We start from the raw sequence: 23,557 nt of genomic DNA on the forward strand, positions 1-23,557 counted from the left end.
ATGGCGGCTAAAATCAATATGGCCGACCCATGTTTTTATAACCGTAAATAGTAGCTCTATCTTTTCTCTTTTCAACAACATTTTGTTATGAGGTGGTTTTTGGAGAAACTTTTGAGTTATAACGGTTTAAATGAGCCGACAATTGATCAAAATCGAGGGGTCCGCAAAAATGGTTGTGGCTCTAACTAACGGGGGGTCCATCCAATTGATAAACCAAATGCATTTTTCTTACTTTGTTAGGGGGGACTTTCAGAAAATCGCCACCTTAAACATTTTTGAAGACATGGTGTAAATAGTGGGACGGTCTCAGCGAGAGTTACCCACATATAAAAGTAAGCAAAAGCTCAATTGGCTTCTTTAGCGGTGTTGAGATAATTCCATATTCTGAATCTGCATGCGAAACTGAGCCGAAATCCAAATTTTCATGAATTTTGGTGCCCGGGAACCTATTTAAAAATCAATTTGAAGTTTGTATGGGAGCGATTTGTCGAATCTCCCCTCGTCGCATTTTGTACTGGGTGGAGCTGTCAAACAGTTTCCCAGCTGTCAAAAGGTGATTTCAAAAAATCCCTTTGAAATTGATTCTAGGTACCAAAATAAAATTCAAAAAATCTGAAAAAAATCATAGTGGCTCAGAAAAAGGTGCACTTTCGTATAAAATCAAAAAATCGATACATTTTTCTTAATTAAAAAACCCAATTATCGCAACCCAAATTACTTCGGATTTTGACAAGAAATATGTTGCTAAATATTTATCCATTATTGGTTTTTAATTGAATCTTTGGGGCATTTGACTAAAAATTTTGACAAGTAAATGAACCAAAACAAATAGTATTTTTATGGACACTAATATTACAAGTGCTAATAATATTAGTGGAAAAAGGAGCCTTTATGCAACTCAAATTATTAGCACTTGTAATATTAGTACTTGTAGCTTGTAACTTGTAGCTAATATTTTTAGCCCGAGATGCTGGGTCATTAGGCCGAAGGCCATTAGGCCGAAGGCCATTAGGCCGAATGGTCATTAGGCCGAATGGTCATTAGGCCGAATGGTCATCAGAACGAATTGAAAGTTAGCCATTGTTTTTACCTTTTCCAACCATTTTTGCCAAAAAACTAGTTTAACAATGAAACTAGAAAGAATAGCCTATGTTTTAAAGAAGAAAAAAATTATGAATTGAATATCAGCAGTTTCAGCGCCAAAAACTATTTTAGCAATGATACTAGAAAGAACAGCCTATATTTAAAAGAAGGAAAAATTCATGGGTAAAATATCAGTAGATTCAGCATCAATAAAGTATCTTCGTGCCTGTCACACGATACACACATGCAAAATGGTCATTTGCAGAGGAAGCTCTCAGTTAATAACTAAGTTAAGCTGAGAAGCAGGCTTTGTCTCAGTGGGGACGTAACGGCAAGAAGAAGACCCAATGACCATTCGGCCTGATGACCATTCGGCCTGATGACCATTCGGCCTAATGACCATTCGGCCTAATGACCATTCGGCCTAATGACCATTCGGCCTAATGACCTTCGGCCGAATGGCCTTCGGCCTACACGCTAACGCCGCTCAGCACAAAAGTGCATAATTTCCAGACTACACCAAAAATGTGTAACCCTTGCACATTCACAAAATCAGCTCCTGTGTCCGCAAAATCGTTAAATTCGCAAAAAATTTTGTACAGCAATCTAGCTAGGTTTACTAGTGACCTTGGAAAACAAAAAAAATATCGACATTTCGCATCTAGACGAGTGTACGAGCTGTTTTTGAAAATGTGTAACTGTAACACATTTTTGTGTGGTCTGGAAATTATGCACTTATGAGTAGGGCTTACACATTTTAGTGCTGAGCGGTTTTACTGTGTAATGACCTTCGGCCGAATGGCCTGACACCTAATATTAGCTAGAAGTCACAAGCTACAAGTACTAATATTACAAGTGCTAATAATTTGTGTTACATAAAGGCTCAATTTTCCACTAATATTAGGCCGGAACAAATCTCATTTTCTTCTTTTGTCACTTTGGTCATGCACTCGTCAAGGGGGGGAATGATAAATAATAAATGTATTTGATGAAAAATTACACAAACAATTAGGCAAAATCTTCAAACTTAACGGATTTGTTAAGAAATTTTCTCGACGACTCTAATTTCACTTAATTTTTTTTAATTTGTTGAATAGTTTATTTGTATCCCCCCTCAAAATGTTGAATTCCGACAAAAATTTTCCGAGGGGGCGGTGACATTAGAGAAAATTGAAATTTGTATCAGCCTTATTAGCACTTGTAATATTAGTGTCCATAAAAATACAAGTTGTTTTAATTCATTTACCTGTCAAAAATCATCCGATAGTTCACTATTAATTTTAAATGGCAGTTGTTGTTTGTTTATTTTCTGCATTTTCCGAGTAACATCATGAAAAAATGAAAAAAAGTTAACAGAATTTCGTTAAAAAATAACTTCGTTGATTCCGAAGTTTTGCAATCTCTATACGATACATGAAGAAAGGCATGTGCTGTTTAGATCATTTTCTGCCTTTTTCTGCCGCTCTAACGAAATATTACTTTTAAAACTATGGAACAATTCCAATTACCAAAATTAAGTGACACATTTTAAAAGTTATTGTTTATTATGCAAATGACAAATATACACACACAAACACTAATTAGTGAATATGCTGCAAGTACCTAGATTTTTAGTTAAATGTCCCAAAGATTCAATAGTACTGGTTGAAAAACAATGGATAAAGATTTAGCAACATGTATTATGCTTCTTGTTAACACTTATGTGGCCGGCAGGGTACCCAGGTACCTTTTTCAATTTCAAATCTCGATATTTTAATGGTTGTTGTGACCTGAGACTAGGTTGAGACCTGAGACTCAGGTTGAGACTAGGATGTTGGAACTCTGTTAGATCTTAGAACTCGTGAATATACATCTATTAATGGGGTTGTCCGAATTTTAAAGTGAGGAGGGGCAGGGGGAAGGGCTCCTGCATTTTTTTATTACGTGGAAGGCCGGCAGGGTACCCGGGTACCCACGAATTTAAAATGATCATATCTCCGTCAATTTTTCATAGATTTTGGAAATTTTTAGCTCATTCAACTCAGAAACTCATCATCTATCGGGAAAATATTTGGTTAGACAGATCTAATCACCGTGGTTTTCGGAAAATCCATATTTTTGGGAGCATGTCCTTATACCATATTGAAACCCACATTGTTAAGGCTAGGATATCTTAAAGTGTTTATGGTCAACCATGGCCCCACGAGAAGCGTGTTCCGAAATCACAGTTTCAAAATCAACACGTTTTATGATTCCAGGCCAGTCAGATACAATATGCTAAAGCAATTTTACGATGCTTGGTACCGAAATTGCTACTAACCTACCGAAAATCCCGTATATTGTATTGTATAAAAACATGGATCCGTAAATCCGGATTTTCCGGTACCCATGATGATCGGACCGGTCCAACCAAATACGATCTCGATAGATAATGAGTTTCTGAGTTGAATGAGGCAGAAACTTTTAAAATCGGTGGAAAAATCGCTGAGATATAGTTTACTGCATTGCTAACTGGACTGCGACAAAGTGCGGAATCTCAAATAAAAGGGCGATCACAGACAAACAGACGTCTCACTCTACTCACTTCCCATCGTTTCACTTTTTAACGGATTATTCAAATATTCCGTAGTTCGCAAATCGCTCGCTCATGGCGCTCGCATCGTTTTTGCTCCTGTTTGACGTTTGCTCACTACCGCCATCTACTCAGTAGGTTTGCGTACCACAGCAAAATTAGCATTGGGCGATTATGTTTGCGTGACGATGATTTTTATCGCATTTTCTTCCAAGTGACACGTCTGTTTGTCTGTGGTGCGATATTGCATCAAATCGTTCCGGTGTCTTCACCGCACTTATTCATCACGAGCTAATGAATAAGTGCGGTGAAGACACCGGAACGATCTGACGCAAAATCGCACTTTTATTTGAGATTCCGCACTTCATCGTCGCACTTATAACCGCGCAATGCGCAATATGATCATTTCCATTTCGTGGGTACCCGGGTACCCTGCCGGCCTTCTACGGGTGTTTTTTTGCTGGCCACACTACGGTTGAAATCAGAAGTTATCTGGGATGCAAAATTGAGCTTTTACCTACTCTAATGTATTTTTATGTCACACCTTGATTTGGGTTAGTGTATATTATTTGTAGCTCTTATCGCTTAATCATCTTGATGATGCGCAATACAAATAATAAATTCAAATTTATTTCCCACCTTCAACTTCACCTGCGCTTTCGATTTGGTGCATTGGCCATAATACATAACTTTACCAACAATCACCAATCAAACATGGGTATTGTAAAAACTTTGGAGAATCCTCAGCAGAAATGGTATTTTGTATACATAATGACGTGCACATCAACGCAATTATCGCTTCAATGAGTTTCGAATACATATGGCTAAATTTAATCGTAGAAAACTGAAATTAAAATTGACATGTTAGATAAATAATATCTTTTGAGTTCATCAAAATGGTAAATCGATATATTCAAAGCTAAATATGGCTTCTGCAATTATTTAAATAAACTTGTAAATTATTTTACAAGACCTTTGAGACTTGTAATCAAAAGTCATAGTTTTGTTTACTCTACTATCTATATATACTATAGTCATAGCCAGTGCCGGATTTAGGGGGGGGGGGGGGCTAAAAATTTCACTTCACAAAAAAAAATGTGAAGCAGGAAAAAAGTATTACAATAAACATCTCTTGATTTGGCTTTTGTTATTAGAACTTTAAATTACTGTCTACTGGCATGTGATGTATGTGATATGTTGTGATTCTTCTGAGAATGACTTTAACTAGAAATCCTCTACATAGAGATGAGCGGAAGTTACATACGTCGATTCGGCAACGCTGTTTGTTTTGTTTACAACAGCTGCCAACACTTGCTACAAAGCTAGATGTTCAAACTTTGTGCGTGACTTCGTTGTGGTTCAAGTTGTTTTGTTTACATTTTCTAACTATGGTAGAATTTTTTTCCCAAAATTTTGTTGAAATAGCGGAGCAATCAAAGAAATCTGAAATTCATTGCAAAAGTGTTACGCTAATCATATCGGCAGAAGTGAAGCAAGAAGCAGCAATGGAAGTTTTTTCGACAGGTTCAGCAACAGAAGTGTCGTCATAAACATGAGCTTATGAAAGCAGAATTAATATTTTTTAATCTTTTTACTAAACATACATATGCCGCCAATTTCTCGATAAAAATAAATAATTTTTCTTTATTTAGTTCCGATTGCAATACCGTTCAAACGACGCCTTCCTACGAACGATAAGCATGTTCATTTGGCTCACACTTTGACAGTTCTCTCTGCACGATTGGCTCACAATGGCCGCCTCCGCAGATCTCTATAATGTAGGATTACTAGTATCACCACTTCCAGAAACAGCAGCAGCCAAGGCAGCAGCTACAGTGCTGCTGATAAAACAAAACAAAAAGCCGTTCGTCGGATCACTAATCGGTAATAAATCAATAACTTTTTCCACAAGCATCCAATTGTTTTGCGGTCTTCGAAGGAAAGTTTCATAAACGCTCTCGTTTGCACAGTGTCTTGCTCCTAGGAGCAATCGAAGAAATCTGAAATTCATTGCAAAAGTGTTACGCTAATCATTTCGGCAGAAGTGAAGCAAGAAGCAGCAATGGAAGTTTTTTCGACAAGTGTAGCAACAAAAGTGTCATAAGCATGAGCTTTTGAAAGCAGAATTAATAAATTTTTATCTTTTTACTAAACATACATATGCCGCCAATATCTCGATATTAAAAATAAATAATTTTAATTTATTTAGTTCCGATTGCAATACCGTTCAAACGACACCTTCCTACGAACGATAAGCATGTTCATTTGGCTCACACTTTGACAGTTCTCTCTGCACGATTGGCTCACAATGGCCGCCTCCGCAGATCTCTATAATGTAGGATTACTACTTTAACTATATTTGTCCAGCTATTAATTTAATTTAAATTCTGCCTCCAAAACTCATAACCATTATATTTTTTAAGCAATTGCTTATGAATCAAATTCTGATGAAAATCTTCTGTTGAATTCTAGAGGAACTCCGGAACTGCAGAGTCAAAAAGTTCTCGTTAAATTTAAAGTTTTTGAAAATATGTTGAAGAATTTTGTATAGTGTTCTTGAAAGAATTGAAGGATTTTTCTTTTTTTTTTCAAAATTTAGCTTTTGATTTTTGTTTTACTTGGACAGTTTACGACTTACTCAAATTGGAGAACACTACTACTGTTGCAACATTTTCCAGAGGGAATCTAGCATGAAATTAAGGCAGATAATTTCGAAGAGTTTCAGTCCATTTTTTTTTTTGAGTTAAGAGATTTGCTTGGTGAAATAAGGATGAATTCATGATGAACTGTTAAAATCCACAGATTTCTATAGAGAAACTATCAGAATAAATTTATGGAGAAATTGGATAATATTTATCCGGCTTTTCCGCTAATTATTTTCAAGAAATTCAACAGGAAATTTTCTTAGAAATTAGGTAAAAAATTACATCAGGTACTTATTATGGATTCCCTCTAAAATTTATTCAGCATTTTCTATTATAATCTTATCTTTGATTTCATAGTTTGATGAAAAATTCTTGTTCACCAGAACCACACGCTATGTCTGAACCAGCAGATTATGAAAATTGCATGTAGGGTATCGCGCCACTTGGGCGGTGGCTTCTATATTCGTCTGTTTTCCACTATAACTCAGTCAATTTTGAACCAATTGACTTGAAATGTTGTACAAGGGTAGATACTGTACCTATCTCACCACATTCCAAAAGTTGTGTCAATTGGTTCAAATTTGACTGAGTTATAGTGAAAAACAGACGAATATAGAAGCCACCGCCCAAGTAGCGCGATTCCCTACATCGGGTTTCTTTTCATAAAACATCAGTATTCAAGCTATATTTTCATTTGCAGAAGGTTTCAAAATATTCTATCGGGGAAATTTTGATTTTTCCATCTTTTTGACCGTTTTTCATACAAGTTTGCTTGAAATCCTCATTTTCGGTTAATTTCTCTCCCATACAAAATGTATGGAAAAATTTTCACCGATAGAATATTTTAAAACCTTCTGCAAATGAAAATATAGCTTGAATACTGATGTTTTATGGAAAGAAACCCGATGTACATTCAATTTTTATAATCTGCTGGTTCAGACATAGAGTGAACCATCCTTTGCAGTCGCGTTAGAACAAGTTGCTGTTAAGTGTTATTTCTTCATGATGATCGACCTGCAACTTCACCAGAGATTGCAGCAGGGATCCACTAGAAATTCTCTTTAGATTTCGCAAAAACGACAACACCGATTGTGCTACAAATTTTGCTAGAAATGCCTTGGAAATTTAAGCTTCTTGCAGTTTCTCTATGAACTCTGGTATGAATTTCCACTAAATCGGGAATCTAATGGCGCGAATCTAAATCGGGAATCTAATGGCGCGAATACATTTCTGGAAAGCATTTTCTACTTCATATAAATTTCTGCGCTAGAATTTCAAATCTGTTATGAATAAATTTAGTGGATATCAACATCATTCCTAGCTCTATCTTTTGTTCTAGATTCAAATTCTTCCCTAACGACATTAACCTTTCAGGACCCGCGGCATCCACGCTCGCGCTGTATACGACGAACGAGGATTTATGCTGGTGTTGTACTTTTTACAACAGCGCGCGTCCCGAAGGGTTAATACTTTCCTTCGTGGCCACATTTGAAAAGAGTGGATTATTTTTTTTTAGATTTTTCCATGTTATATCAGGCCAAACATGGGGGTGGAAGCTCAGGTAAAATATTACCTCCTGGGCGCCCATTAAAAACACCACCCCCGGCGAAGACTGGCGCTCGAGCCTAGCTATTTAGCACTGTAGTTGGAGGAAATGCCAATGCAGAACCCGTAGCTTCCGGGAAGGTAAGCCCAGCTCCCTGGGTTAGTGGGTTGGTGTCAGGCCCTGCGAGCCAGCCGTAAAAAAGACTAGCACCGGAAAATCAACAAGAGAAGAATGCGAACCGATACCAATGGTGACGACCACAGCGACGAAAAGGGACTTGCGATTGGAAGCTCGGTACGTGGAACTGCAGATCTCTCAACTTCATCGGGAGCACCCGCATACTCGCCGATATACTGAAGGACCGCGGGTTCGGAATCGTAGCGCTGCAGGAGGTGTGTTGGACAGGATCTATGGTGCGAACGTTTAGAGGTAATCATACCATCTACCAGAGTTGCGGCAACACACGTGAGCTGGGAACAGCTTTTATAGTGATGGGCGACATGCAGAGGCGCGTGATCGGTTGGTGGCCGATCGACGAAAGAATGTGCAGGTTGAGGATCAAGGGCCGATTCTTCAACATTAGCATAATAAACGTGCACAGCCCTCACTCCGGAAGCACTGATGATGACAAAGACGCATTTTACGCGCAGCTCGAACGCGAGTACGACCGCTGCCCAAACCACGACGTCAAGATCATCATAGGGGATCTAAACGCTCAGGTAGGCCAGGAGGAGGAATTCAGACCGACGATTGGAAAGTTCAGCGCCCACCAGCTGACGAACGAAAATGGCCTACGCCTCATCGATTTCGCCGCCTCCAAGAACATGGCCATTCGTAGCACCTTCTTCCAGCACAGCCTCCCTTATCGTTACACCTGGAGATCACCACAACAAACGGAATCGCAAATCGACCACATTCTGATTGATGGACGGCACTTCTCCGACATTATCGACGTCAGGACCTATCGTGGCGCTAATATCGACTCCGATCACTACCTGGTGATGGTTAAACTGCGCCCAAAACTCTCCGTTATTAACAACGTACATTACCGGCGGCCGCCCCGGTACGATCTAGAGCGACTGAAGCAACCGAATGTCGCCACCGCATACGCGCAGAATCTCGAGGCAGCGTTGCCGGACGAGGGTGTGCTCGATGTGGCCCCTCTAGAGGACTGCTGGAGTACAATCAAAGCAGTCATCAACAACGCAGCTGAGAGCACTATCGGGTACGTAGAACGGAGTCGACGAAACGATTGGTTCGACGAGGAGTGCAGAGCGGTTCTGGAGGAGAAGGATGCAGCGCGGGCGGTAATGCTGCAGCATGGAACCCGACAGAATGTGGAGCGATACAGACAGAAGCGGAAGCAGCAGACCCGTCTCTTCCGGGAGAAAAAGCGCCGCCTGGAAGAAGCGGAGTGCGAGGAAATGGAACTGCTGTACCGTTCACAGGAAACACGCAAGTTCTACCAGAAGCTCAACGCATCCCGCAAAGGCTACGCGCCGCAAGCCGAAATCTGCAGGGATAAGGACGGGAGCCTCCTGACGGACAAACGTGAGGTGATCGAAAGGTGGAAGCAGCACTTCGACGAGCACCTGAATGGCGAAGAGAATGTAAGCACGGAGGACCAAGGCAGCGGAGGAAATGACTACGTTGGTGCAGCAGAGGACGGGAACGAACCAACTCCCACGCTGAGGGAAGTTAAGGATGCCATCCACCAGCTCAAAAACAACAAAGCGGCTGGTAAGGACGGTATCGCAGCGGAACTCATCAAGATGGGCCCGGAAAAGTTGGCCACCTGTCTGCACCAGTTAGTTGTCAAGATCTGGGAAACTGAACAGCTACCGGAGGAGTGGAAGGAAGGGATAATCTGTCCCATCCACAAGAAAGGCGACAAGTTAATGTGTGAGAACTTTCGAGCGATCACCATTTTGAATGCCGCCTACAAAGTGCTATCCCAGATCATCTTCCGTCGTCTTTCACCTAAAGTAAATGAGTTCGTGGGAAGTTACCAAGCCGGTTTCATCGACGGCCGGTCGACAACGGACCAGATCTTCACCGTACGGCAAATCCTCCAGAAATGCCGTGAATACCAGGTCCCAACGCATCACCTGTTCATCGACTTCAAAGCGGCATACGACAGTATCGACCGCACAGAGCTATGGAAAATTATGGACGAGAACAGCTTTCCCGGGAAGCTGACTAGACTGATAAGAGCAACGATGGACGGTGTGCAGAACAGCGTAAGGATTTCGGGTGAACTATCCAGTTCATTTGAATCTCGACGGGGACTACGACAAGGTGATGGACTCTCCTGCCTACTATTCAACATCGCCCTGGAAGGTGTTATGCGACGAGCCGGGCTCAACAGCCGGAGTACGATCTTCACGAAATCCAGCCAATTTGTCTGTTTTGCGGATGACATGGATATTATTGCTAGGACATTTGGAACGGTGGCAGAACAGTACACCCGCCTGAAACGTGAAGCAGCAAAGGTCGGACTGGTGATGAATGCGGCTAAGACAAAGTATATGCTGGTAGGTGGGACTGAGCGAGACAGGATAAGCCTTGGCAGCAATGTTACGATAGACGGGGATACTTTCGAGGTGGTAGAAGAATTCGTCTACCTCGGTTCCTTGCTAACGGCTGACAATAACGTGAGCCGTGAAATACGAAGGCGCATCATCAGTGGAAGTCGTGCCTATTATGGGCTCCAGAAGAAACTGCGGTCAAAAAAGATTCACCCCCGCACCAAATGTACCATGTACAAGACGTTAGTAAGACCGGTGGTTCTCTACGGGCACGAGACGTGGACGATGCTCGAGGAGGACATGCAAGCACTCGGAGTTTTCGAGCGACGGGTGCTAAGGACGATCTTCGGCGGCGTGCAGGAGAACGGTGTGTGGCGGAGAAGGATGAACCACGAGCTCTCTGCACTTTATGGCGAACCCAGCATCCAGAAGGTAGCCAAAGCCGGAAGGATACGGTGGGCAGGGCATGTTGCAAGAATGCCGGACAACAACCCTGCAAAGTTGGTGTTTGCTAACCATCCGGTTGGTACAAGAAGGCGTGGAGCGCAGAGAGCACGATGGGCGGACCAGGTGGAGCGTGATCTGGCGAGTGTTGGGCGTGACCGACGTTGGAGAGCTGCAGCTGCAAATCGAGTATTATGGCGGCAAATTGTTGATTCAGTATTATCATGAATTTGATGTTAACTAAATAAATGAAATGAAAAATGAAAATCAGGCCAAACATGTCTAAAGGTCCTATCTGCAGAAGAGAGTCTCTCTTTTGTATCCCTCTCTTTCGTTAATATTTCAGCTGTTTATTTGTATTATGATTGTCTCCTTGCATTGAACAATGTCAAAACAATCGTCTTTTGATTTGTACTGCAAAAATAATTGAAAAGTGTACCATTACATTGCGATAATTGAAAGAGAAAGTGAACAAAGAGAGCCTCTCAAATGCAAAAAAAAATGCCCCCACAACACTGTGGCCCCGGGCCCCCACATTTGTAAATCCGGTCCTGGTCATAGCTAATGTTTTATACTTGTAGTTTGTTTATGCAACATGTACTTGTATATTCTACTAATAATATTAGTCTAGCCGACTTGTAATATACGACTTGTAACTTGTATTTGTAGGATTTTTATGCAACAGGAAATTACAAGTTACAAGCTACAAGACTAATATTATTAGTAAAATTTTCATTATGCTACAGGCCCCTGGTCGAGCTTGCCGTATAAGTAGGCCGTCTTGATGTCGAAATGCTTAAGTGTCATTTTCTTCTTCGAAGTGAGAGCAAGCAGCATACAAAGATTCGTGTGGCTCGTGACCGGAGCGAAGACCTCATCGTAATCCTCACCGAACTTCTGCGAAAAGCCCTAAGCCACCAGACGAGCCTTGTGTTTGATAACCTCACCAGCTGCGTTCCGTTTCAACTTGAATACCCAGTAGAAATCAACCACCTTCCGTCCAGCAGGCAACTCAGCAAGCTCCCACGTACCATTTTCGGCGTGCGACTTCAGCTCACTCGCCATTGCTGCTCTCCATTCGGCGCGGGCTTCACAGGATACAGCTTCCTTCAGGTTCCTCGGTTCCACTGCTTTCGATACAGTTCCCGCGACGTACATACATACATTTGTTTGTTCAACATCGCATTTAAGACAAGACATAATCAGCAATAGTACGCCACAATACTCGGTTTGTGGCTGCCGTTCTCCATCCTCGGTCGCGCCCAATGCTCGCCAGGTCACGCTCCATCTGGTCCGCCCATCGTGCTCTCTGCGCTCCACGCTTTCTTGTGCCAACCGGATCAGTTGCAAACATCAGCTTTGCAGGGTTGTTGTCCGGCTTTCTTGCAACATGCCCTGCCCACCGTATCCTTCCGGCTTTGGCCACCTTCTGGATGCTGGGTTCGCCGTAAAGTGCAGCGAGCTCGTGGTTCATCCTTCTCCGCCACACACCGTTCACTTGCACACCGCCGAAGATCGTCTTTAGCACGCGTCGCTCGAAAACTCTGAGTGCTTGCAGGTCCACGTCTCGTGCCCGTAGAGGACCACCGGTCTTATTAGCGTTTTGTACATGGTGCATTTTGGGGTGGAAGCTCAGGTAAAATATTATCTCCTGGGCGCTCATTAAAAACACCACCCCCGGCGAAGACTGGCGCTCGAGCCTAGCTATTGAGCACTGTAGTTGGAGGAAATGCCAATGCAGAACCCGTAGCTTCCGAGAAGGTAAGCCCAGCTCCCTGGGTTAGTGGGTTGGTATCAGGCCCTGCGAGCCAGCCGTAAAAAAGACTAGCACCGGAAAATCAACAAGAGAAGAATGCGAACCGATACCAATGGCGACGACCACAGCGACGAAAAGGGACTTGCGATTGGAAGCTCGGTACGTGGAACTGCAGATCTCTCAACTTCATCGGGAGCACCCGCATACTCGCCGATATACTGAAGGACCGCGGGTTCGGAATCGAAGCGCTGCAGGAGGTGTGTTGGACAGGATCTATGGTGCCATCGTTTAGAGGTAATCATACCATCTACCAGAGTTGCGGCAACACACGTGAGCTGGGAACAGCTTTTATAGTGATGGGCGACATGCAGAGGCGCGTGACCGGTTGGTGGCCGATCGACGAAAGAATGTGCAGGTTGAGGATCAAGGGTCGATTCTTCAACATTAGCATAATAAACGTGCACATCCCTCACTCCGGAAGCACTGATGATGACAAAGATGCATTTTACGCGCAGCTCGAACGCGAGTACGACCGCTGCCCAAACCATGACGTCAAGATCATCATAGGAGATTTGAACGCTCAGGTAGGCCAGGAGGAGGAATTCAGACCGACGATTGGAAAGTTCAGCGCCTCCAGCTGACGAACGAAAATGGCCTACGCCTCATCGATTTCGCCGCCTCCAAGAACATGGCCATTCGTAGCACCTTCTTCCAGCACAGCCTCCCGTATCGTTACACCTGGAGATCACCACAACAAACGGAATCGCAAATCGACCACGTTATGATTGATGGACGGCACTTCTCCGACATTATCGACGTCAGGACCTATCGTGGCGCTAATATCGACTCTGATCACTACCTGGTGATGGTTAAACTGCGCCCAAAACTCTCCGTTATTAACAACGTACATTACCGGTGGCCGCCCCGGTACGATCTAGAGCGCAGAATCTCGAGGCAGCGTTGTCGGACGAAGGTGTGCTCTATGTGGCCCCTCTAGAGCACTGCTGCCACGCATACCAGGAACCTACATATTATCGAACTTGCATGAACCTAAAATCTTTTTCCATAGGGTTTCAGCTTATGGTCTAACCTTTCAGAAAAGCCTTTGTTCAAAATATTCTATCGGTAAAAATTGAAATAAATCAAGTTTGAAGATTTTCTATCAAATGAGGTATATTCAGAGCATAATTTTGTATATCATACCGAACTGCAAACAACAAGGCATCGTGTGTGACCTGTCACAGACCCGATGGTCTCTTCTTAGTTTTATAAACATTATATTCACTTGTCATTTGTCCGGCATCTGTGTTATATGATCAGCCAAAGGGGGTCTGCCGTGGTTAATTAGTTCATTTTTTCTATTTTGTGGGCTTCGTGGTCATGCGGTTAGTGGTGGTAAACGTTTAGGTGTATATTTAGTAAGTCATGGAGTGAGACTCGGAAATAAACTTTTCGTGAAACGAAAAATTCCTAACTAGCTTCTGTGTGTTGTCTGTTATATAGTGGTTATATGGCGGTATTCAGTCTGTTCAGCGTCTGGCAGAAGACGGTGTGAAATGCCAAATAAAGAGTTTAGGTTCATGCACGTTTGATAATACGTGGTGCGTGGGTGAATCTTTTTCGACCGCAGTTTCTTCTGGAGCCCGTAGTAGGCCCGACTTCCGCTGATGATGCGCCTCGTTCCAAATGTTGTTGCAATAATGTCCATGTCGTCCGCAAAGCACACAAATTGACCGGATTTTGTAAAAATCGTTCCCCGGCTGTTGAGCACGGCTCGTCGCATCACACCTTCCAGAGCGATATTGAAGAGTAGGCATGAGAGTCCATCACCTTGTCGCAGTCCGCCCGCTTCCCAGGAAAGCCGTTTTCGTTCATGATTCTCCATAGCTCTGCGTGGTCGATATTGTCGTATGCTGCTTTGAAGTCGATGAACAGGTGGCCAACTGTTCTGGGCCCATCTTGATGAGTTCAGCTGAGATAGCGTGGGAGTTGGTTCATATCCGTCCTCCGCTGCACTGGCGTCGTCGTTTCCTCCGTTGCCGTGGGCTCCCGTGCCTTCGTTTTCCACGCCGTTCAGTTGCTGATCGAAGTGCTGCTTCCACCTTTCGATCACCTCACGTCCGTCCGTCAAGAGGCCTCCGTCTTTATCCCTGCATATTTCGGCTCGCGGCACGAAGCCGTTGTGGGATGCGTTAAGCTTCTGATAGGACTTCCGTGTTTCTTGGGAACGGCACAGCAGTTCCATTTTCCCACTCTGCTTCTTTCAGGCGGCGCTTTTTCTCCCGAAAGAAACGCGTCTACTGTTTCCGCTTCTGTTTAGTTCCCGCGACGTAAGCCTCTTCAATCAACCGGACGGGTGGTTTCCCTTTATTGACACGTCCAGATCCCTCATCCAGAGGGAAACCGTGGAACGACGGTTCATCCGCTAAATCGTCATCAGCACTATCATACAGTGTAGCGCTGAGGTCATCACCACCGGCATCGAAATCAAGATCCGCATTCACTACCTCGGGCGGGGGAGTTGGAGCAAGTGACTCTCACTACTCCTCCTGATGTGGAAGGCACCTGTTTGGTCATCTCTTCAACACTACACTACTCGTCGAACTTTCGTTCCTGCTTATCATGACTCCTTTCGTTTTCATGTTCACGAAGCGATAGGCTTTCTGCCCCTCCGCGTAATCGACGAACACTTTTGTCAAGTTATTGTCAAGTTTTCGCCGCTTTTCCTTTGGGATGTGGACACATGCTTCTGACCCAAAGATTCGAAGATGATCATACGCCGGCTTCGCAATGGTAAGCGATTCTGCAGGTAATTTGCAGTCGAAATCGCCTTGCCCCAGAACATCTCCAGTTTCGAATCCGCCAGCAGACACCGCATCATTTCAACGAGGTACCGATTTTTTTTTTGTTCGGCCTCCCCATTCTGCTGCAAGGAGTACGGAGCCGTCCGCTGATGAACTATCCCGTGATCTGCAAAAAACTTCTGCAACGACTTACTTCCATTTTCGCCGCCACCATCCGATCGTATGACCTTCGGATATCGCCCAAACTGGTTCCTCATCATGGCGCAGTACTCTCGTATTCGGTCCTCGGCCTCAGACTTCGCATGCAACAGGTACATAACCGTGTAACGGCTGTAGTCATCCACCATCGTCATGAAGAATCGATTGCCGCGCGCCGTTGGCTCCTCCATGGAACCGCCCAAGTCCGTGTGCACCAAGTCACCCACGGCAGATGCTCTCGAACCTGACACTTTTGGGAATGATTCTCGGCTCAGCTTGCCCTCACAACAGGGGCCACAAACGGACTTCACGTTGCACTGATCCACCTTCAAGCCGCTCCCCAGATAGTTTCGAAGAATCTTTTGTACCGCTTCCGTGTCACAATGCCCAAGTCGACGATGCCACAGGTGTAGGAAGGAAACTCCGTGATTCGAGTTCGCTAGCATCACTTTCTCCGGAAATCGCTTCAGGTGATAGAGCCTACCTTTACGTTCCTCTACTAAAAGCACTTTTTCACCTTTCAGGACTCCGCACCTATTCTTATCGAATGCAACTTCAAACCCCAAATCAGTTATCTTACTCACCGATAGAAGATTTGTGGCGAGCAATGGTACGTGGTACACGTTGTCCAGCGAAACGTTCATGCGACCTCCGTCCCCATTCACGGTCACAAGTCTGCTGCTTCCTACATCGGCCGACTTGATGCACTGGCCATCAGCCAACGAGATTGACGAATGCTTCGATTTGTCTAGCTGCTTCAGGATCGACGCGTCATTTGTCATGTGGGAGGTGGCACCGGTATCAAAATACCACAACTCAGCTTCATCCGCTTTCCCGACGAACAGGCACAAATCCACACTTTCTTTCGCCTCCGCGACAATGTTTGCGTTCTCACTGTTTAATTCGTTCTTTTTGTTCACTGCCCACTTCGTGCAGTCTTTCCGGAAATGTCCCTCCTTCTTACAGTAGTGGCGTAGCTTTACTTTCTTCTTCTCACTTTTATTGACACTTTTGCTTCGACTTTTTTCCCCGAGTCCACTAGACACCAACGCCTTTTCTTCTTTCACCCCTTCTTGCGTGCGCCGCCGGCCTTCGTCCAGCAGCTTTCGCTTGACGAAGTCAACCGTTAGATCCGCACCCGGCCGACTTTCAAGGGCCACGATCGGACCGAACAGCAGCTGCATTTTGAATTTCCATATCGTATAGTTCTGATCACTTAACTTTTCGATCGAGACGTGTGATTCCGCCATCTTGTTTCCGAACAAGCACGATCGCGTTTACTACCGACCGACAACCGACGTTAATTTCGCAAAATTCACTTTTCCACTACCGAACCGCAATAACTGGATCTTCCCAGAGAGTCAATTACCTCTTGGATTTGAGATTTGCAGCGGAAATGAAAGACAAGTTTTGATCACAACGAGAATAGCTGAATTTAATTAACACAACGATCTTAACAGTACAACGTCTCACACACTTCTGATATAAAATGGCGCCTCGCGCAAGCGTCGTCGTCGTCGCTTCCGCCTGTTAGCAGTGCTGCCATTTTTTTGACAACATAGAGATCTTTTGACGAATAGAGCGGCGCACGGCAGTTGCATTCACAACAGCCAGTACATAATATCATGTTCGTGGCTTCTACAATGAGCGTGGTTATTACCCAAGGATTAAACACAAATTTGCGATTAAATACTTGAGCAGTTTGCAGTTGGCAAGTAAGAAAAAAGTGTAACATTCGTAACGTCTCCCGTGCAAAGAGCTGTGGAAAAATGGTCCGTGCTTTTACACGCAGAAAAAAGCATGGTAAAATCAAAAATGTTTCAGGTAAACTCAAATAAATTGTCAATTTGTTCTTGCAACAAAAATAAAACTGTTTGGAGCAAATCGAACGTCACATTTGAAGCAAATTCAATCCATTTTTGAAACAAACATGTATCTTCTGACTGGTTATGTTAGAAACTAATGTAAAAATTTTTACCTACGGAAATATTTGTTTTTTAATTAAATTTACAAAATTATTTCCTTCTTTAGGAAAATCTACTTCCCGCGTGGCACTTTCAATGCCAACACCATGTAGATAACGGCTCTAGGACATTTGGTCGAATGACGTTTGGTCGAATGACATTTGGTCGAAAGTACGTTTGGTCGAAAGGACATTTGGTCGAATGGACATTTGGTCGAAACTCATTTTGTGGATGAAGAAGCATATGACATTTCGTCGAATAGACAATTCGTCGAATGGACATATGGTCGAAATGCACTAACTGATGAAAAGAGATTTGAGTGGAAAATAATATTATAGATTTCGGTATCCTAATTTATATGTTACTGAACTTATTTGGTTAAAAGTACGCATGATCGAATGAACGTTAAAACGTATAGCAATTTAATCGTGTTTAATAGTTTCAAACAATCAAAAGTAAATATTGTAGTATTGAGTAGTTTTCGTTGGCATTTTTGAGGAAGCTGATTTTTTATCAAAGATTTCTTTTACTTTCAATCTCGCCTCTTCTTTCAAGTTTCATCATTTCATTGGGTTTTTGTGTAGAACATACTGGCTTTTCCATCAAAGATTTCTCCTTCTTTTCAACATATGATGTTCTTTCAAGTTTGTTATTTGTGCTAGATAAGACATTATGATTGTGATTTTTTAACCAATGATTTTTCCTTCTTTTGAACATAGGCAATTCTTTCAAGTTTCGTATTTGTACTGTGTTTGAATGTTTTAGCTGTTGCCTTTTTATCATGTTTTTTTCCTTCTTTGAAGCATAGGCTATTCTTTCATGTTTATTGATTTCATTGCGTTTTCCTGTACCAACTGCTGAATGTTTTAGAAGCAATTTCTCCTTTTGGTATTCAGATGTTATAACTGCAGACTTTTTCATCAGAGATTTTTCCTTTTTTCCAAACATAGGCTGTTCTTTGACGCAGTGTTGCAATTGAACTCAACGCGAGCCAGAAATGTTCCGACGAAATGTCATTCGACTAAACGTCATTTGACCAAATGTCATAGATCCTCCACAAAATGAGTTTCGACCAAATGTCCATCCGACCAAATGTCCTTTCGACCAAACGTACTTTCGACCAAATGTCATTCGACTAAACGTCATTCGACCAAATGTATTTCGACGAAATGTCATAGATCCGTAGATAACATACGCTCTCGAAATCAATGGGATTTCGTGGAAACTTTTGGTGAAACTTGCCTTTTTTGCAAGAGGAAAACTTGTTTGGTGGTGCAGCTGGAACTTGAGAGTTTTGATTATGTTCTCGACGGCGAAACGGGGGGCTCTTCAATGGGTATTGTAGAAATCAATATGTAATTGAGTTTTTTTTAAATTAATATTTTAGTTTTAAATATTTTATCAGTTTACCGAATAAACATGAATATTTTTTGTTTCAAACGAACGAAATTTGTCTCCGTGATATTCCGTAAGGAAATGTGGTGTTACTCCCCATATAGTCTGTTTTACGAAACGACAACAGTGTTGATATTGATATTAACACTCACGGGCTTGGGCGCAGCCTCCTGCCAAATTTTCATTCATGAAATGAGCGATCAGCTGATCCGAAACGTCTCGTAAAATGGCTCATTGGATCAAGTTTGCTTGAGCGCTCTATTTGGTAACAGGAAATTTAGCTTTTAGTCTAGTACTCAGCTGATAAGAAAAACAACCAAGAAAAAATCTTTTAATTACCAAAATAATGTTGACAGCTAATTATTATGCAGAGAACTGTCACTTAGAGAATTATTAAACGGAACATTTTTTTTCCTCAAGGAAAAGTTACAGCTCAATTTGATTTGGCCGGCAGGCGTTACGAACGTTACTCAATTTTTGTTTCTTTCCAGCTGCGGACCGCTCAAGCAATTTTGACAGCGGAAATATTTCTTGACCATTTCTTGTCCTATCCTTCTCCACAATACTTATCGAGCAGAGATAACTGTCAAAGTGTGAGCCAAATGAACATATTTACCGTTTGTAGCAAGGCGTTGTTTGAACGGTATTGCTATCGAAAAAAAAGAAAATATAAATATTTATTTTTATTATAGATAAATTGATGGCATATGTTCGTTCATTTAGGAAGAAGAAAATATTTAATTAATTCTGCTTTCAAGAGCTCATACTCATACAGACACTTTTATCGCTATTCCTGTATGTTGCTTTCATAACAAAACACGCTGCCAACTTACAGTCGGCATTTCTGAATCATCGCAACTTATCAAGCACCAACGTATCTAAATACCAAGGTAATATACTCCAACTATTATTCATGTATTAGTGAGAGAAGGAAAAAAAAAGCAAAAAATAGTTATGAAATTTGTGCAGATTTGTATGGGCGCATCACTATTTAGCAAACTTTTATGAGAAATTAGGCTCTCACATCATAGAGGCAATAGGGTCTTAAAATTAAAGACGAAATCTCGCTTATATTGAATAATACGATCAAGCATGGTATTCTAATCGGAATTTTACTTTACTCGAACCTGAAAAACAAAGGAATAATGAGAAAATTCGAAATAAGTAAAATAGTAAATAGTTCTACTTTTACATTTGAGGTCAACCTTGTGTGACTAAGCTCGACATTTTTCGCACTGGGATTTCAAAAATGTTCCTATCTGACATACACGGTGAAAATAAATCATTAAAAGTATGTGTTATAAGGTAGGGACGAGACAAAAGGCTTAAAAAAATAAAAATTATATATTTTCAACTATGGTTAATAAAAACGTCAAAAAATTAGTAAATATGTACTCTTGAACCATATATTGTGGTTTAAAACAAGAATCCCGATAGGACTTTAGGAGCCTATTATTAAAAGGCATCTTACTGGATAAAAGTGCAATAAATCAGAAAATATCGCCATTTGAAAATCAATTACAACATTTTTTTAATTGGTTCTAAACATAGTTTTACAGCATTTAGAAACGTTCAAACTAATAAAACTTTACAAATTTTGCAGAAATAATGAAAACCGTCAATATTTTTTCATTTTCCATCCTCCACGAATATTGTGCTATTTTTTTAGTACGATTAGTTATCTTCCCAAGCCATCCTCCAGGAATATACTCAGATTGCATATATTCAGGAGTATAAGCAGAAAACAGTGAATTACTTTTTAGTACGATTAGTTATCCTCCAAGCAATGTATCAGGTAGGTATACATTTAGGGGTATTACGTGGATTTTAACGATCCGGCAGATCAATCAATGCATTTTTTTGCAATATTGCAATTTCAATGCAGATTACTTTGTGATAAATACAGACATACTAAATACAAAATTCAAACAATAAGCCCGTTTCCTGAAAGCAAAAACTCATACAACGGATCTGTAACTCTGAGCTTCCAGCATTAAAAATCAACATTCTGTATTTAAAAATTTTTGTCGTAATTTCGGGTCACATGGCTACTTCCCAAAACAATTTCGGGACATGACCATCATACAGGATTCGTCCTTAGAGTCCTGCTGGTGAGTCCTGATGTCGGAAACTTATGCCACGGATCTGTAACTCTGAGTTTGCAGGGTCAAAAATCGACATTTTCTATATAAATCATATTTGTCGTTAATTCGAGGCATATGGCTCCTTCCCAAAACAAATTCAGGACATGACCATCATACAGGATTCGTCCTTAGAGTCCTGCTGGTGAGTCCTGATGTCGGAAACTTATGCCACGGATCTGTAACTCTGAGATTCCAGGATCAAAAATCGACATTTTCTATAGAAATCATATTTGTCAATAGTTCGGCTCATATGGCTCTTTCCCAAAACAATTTCGGGATATGACCATCATACAGGATTCGTCCTTAGAGTCCTGCTGGTGAGTCCTGATGTCGGAAACTTATGCCACGGATCTGTAACTCTGAGCTTCCAGGATCAAAAATCGACATTTTCTATAGAAATCATATTTGTCGTAATTTCGGCTCATATGGCTCCTTCCCAAAACAATTTCGGGACATGACCATCATACAGGATTCGTCCTTAGAGTCCTGCTGGTGAGTCCAGATGTCGGAAACTTATGCCACGGATCTGTAACTCTGAGCTTCCAGGGTCAAAAATCGGCATTTTCTATATAAATCATATTTGTCGTTAATTCGAGTCATATGGCTCCATCCCAAAACAAATTCAGGACATGACCATCATACAAGATTCATCCATAGAGTCCTGCTAGTCTGAGACGAGACTCGCGAAGAGGAAAAAAAGCAACGTCAAGTGCAGCCCAACTGAGCTGTCAGTTGTAGCCCGTTTGATTACGTTACCTTTACTTACTTTTACTTTCCTTGACCTGAAAAATAGTTTATAACTGCCAGGCTTACGTCAAATCTAATAAATACAAATACAAAACGAGTAAAGTATTGCTATCCGAGATAAATTCTGAAGCCAAAATTCACTCCGAGCAGCATTTTCTTCTCCTGTACTGTCAAAAATAAATTAAAAACAAAATATTCCAATGATTACTTTGGAAACTTATGCCACGGATCTGTAACTCTGAGCTTCCAGGATCAAAAATCGACATTTTCTATAGAAATCATATTTGTCAATAGTTCGGCTCATATGGCTCCTTCCCAAAACAAATTCAGGACATGACCATCATACAGGATTCGTCCTTAGAGTCCTGCTGGTGAGTCCTGATGTCGGAAACTTATGCCACGGATCTGTAACTCTGAGCTTCCAGGATCAAAAATCGACATTTTCTATAGAAATCATATTTGTCGTAATTTCGGCTCATATGGCTCCTTCCCGAAACAATTTCGGGACATGACCATCATACAGGATTCGTCCTTAGAGTCCTGCTGGTGAGTCCTGATGTCGGAAACTTATGCCACGGATCTGTAACTCTGAGCTTCCAGGAACAAAAATCGACATTTTCTTTAGAAATCATATATGTCAATAGTTCGGCCCATATGGCTCCTTCCCAAAACAATTTCGGGACATGACCATCATACAGGATTCGTCCTTAGAGTCCTGCTGGTGAGTCCTGATGTCGGAAACTTATGCCACGGATCTGTAACTCTGAGCTTCCGGGATCAAAAATCGTCATTTTCTATAGAAATCATATTTGTCAATAGTTCGGCTCATATGGCTCCTTCCCAAAACAAATTCAGGACATGACCATCATACAGGATTCGTCCTTAGAGTCCTGCTGGTGAGTCCTGATGTCGGAAACTTATGCCACGTATCTGTAACTCTGAGTTTCCAGGAACAAAAATCGACATCTATATATATAAAAAAGCAGTGGCATACGTGGGACCGCACATAACTTGCGAACGGATGGTCCGATTGGGGTCGTCTAAGTTTTGTTCTCTTAGTTTTCACCCAAGGAAGGTTTATGAGGCCTAAAACATGGGCAAATTGAGAGTTTTTGAAAATCAGGTTTTCATACATTTTGAGCGGGGACTTGGGCGCTTGGCTAGGGACTTGAAACGTCAAAAAGCAGTAGGCAAGACAAAGTTTGCCGGGTACAGCTAGTTTTCTATAGAAATCATATTTGTCAATAGTTCGGCTCATATGGCTCCTTCCCAAAACAAATTCAGGACATGACCATCATACAGGATTCATCCTTAGAGCCCTGCTGGTGAGTCCTGATGTCGGAAACTTATGCCACGGATCTGTAACTCTGAGCTTCCAGGATCAAAAATCCACATTTTCTATAGAAATCATATTTGTCGTAATTTCAGCTCATATGGCTCCTTCCCAAAACAATTTCGGGACATGACCATCATACAGGATTCGTCCTTAGAGTCCTGCTGGTGCGTCCTGATGTCGGAAACTTATGCCACGGATCTGTAACTCTGAGCTTACGGGATCAAAAATCGTCATTTTCTATAGAAATCATATTTGTCAATAGTTCGGCTTATATGGCTCCTTCCCAAAACAAATTCAGGACATGACCATCATACAGGATTCGTCCTTAGAGTCAGGCTGGTGAGTCCTGATGTCGGAAACTTATGCCACGGATCTGTAACTCTGAGCTTCCAGGATAAAAAATCCACATTTTCTAA

The 23,557-nt window shown here is 42.0% G+C and overlaps 1 protein-coding gene and 1 long non-coding RNA gene across 2 annotated transcripts in view; one reads left to right on the forward strand and one right to left on the reverse strand.

Moving 5' to 3' along the window:
• The window catches only part of LOC134288221 (uncharacterized), an 81,997-nt gene extending 80,324 nt beyond the window's left edge, over positions 1-1,673 (reverse strand). Inside the window, exon 1 of the long non-coding RNA XR_009997828.1 lies at positions 1,560-1,673. This is a non-coding gene — a long non-coding RNA (uncharacterized LOC134288221). The remainder of the gene's footprint in view (positions 1-1,559) is intronic.
• The window catches only part of LOC109397226 (male determiner protein Nix), a 160,456-nt gene that overhangs the window by 98,356 nt on the left and 38,543 nt on the right, over positions 1-23,557 (forward strand). The window lies entirely within an intron of this gene.

The sequence above is a fragment of the Aedes albopictus genome, chromosome 1 (genome assembly GCF_035046485.1).
Source record: "Aedes albopictus strain Foshan chromosome 1, AalbF5, whole genome shotgun sequence".
Lineage (NCBI taxonomy): Eukaryota > Metazoa > Arthropoda > Insecta > Diptera > Culicidae > Aedes > Aedes albopictus.